Source organism: Penaeus monodon, chromosome 22, assembly GCF_015228065.2.
Source record: "Penaeus monodon isolate SGIC_2016 chromosome 22, NSTDA_Pmon_1, whole genome shotgun sequence".
NCBI lineage: Eukaryota > Metazoa > Arthropoda > Malacostraca > Decapoda > Penaeidae > Penaeus > Penaeus monodon.
In genome coordinates, this window is record NC_051407.1 from 1,929,183 (window position 1) to 1,929,728 (window position 546).

The following is a 546-nucleotide window of genomic DNA, read 5'->3' on the forward strand; positions in this document are numbered from 1 at the left end:
TCGTCACACAAAACTCTGGCGTTCGTGACTCAACTTCATTTCATTATTTGGTAAAAATTCTCTTTTTGCTAAACTCTTTTTTTTAATGTTTTTGTTTTAGGAGATCCTTGGCGTCATAGAGCGGATCTGACATTATTTATTGGTCGTATTTATGGCCGTTTATTTATCGTATCTCTCTCCTTTTTACCGCCACGGCTGCAACTACGCAGTCCGAATGTTATTAAATAGTTGGAAGATTATTAGAGACAAGTTATTTGTGGTTGAATGAACAATATAATCAGAGTTGCAATTGATCACGCTCGGAGTGTCATTGCAATCATTATTACTTTATAATTGCAAATCATTGCAGTCAATCTGAGTTTGTTAGGAGACTTTCTCTTGATTTTCAAGGATGCTTCTAGTGGTTTTTGTAACGAAGTTGCATGCAATGTTTCAAACGTATGATCACAAACAAACAAAGCGCATTCCATTGGCGATATTATCTCCGACTTTGAGCGGCATCCTCTTATGTCTGGAGTTACGTGTGTTAACTTTATATATATTTGT

At 35.9% G+C, this 546-nt stretch overlaps 1 protein-coding gene across 1 annotated transcript in view; it reads left to right on the forward strand.

The window, feature by feature from the left end:
* The window catches only part of LOC119586816 (GTPase-activating protein CdGAPr-like), a gene marked incomplete in the record, with an annotated part of 278,029 nt that overhangs the window by 138,110 nt on the left and 139,373 nt on the right, over positions 1-546 (forward strand).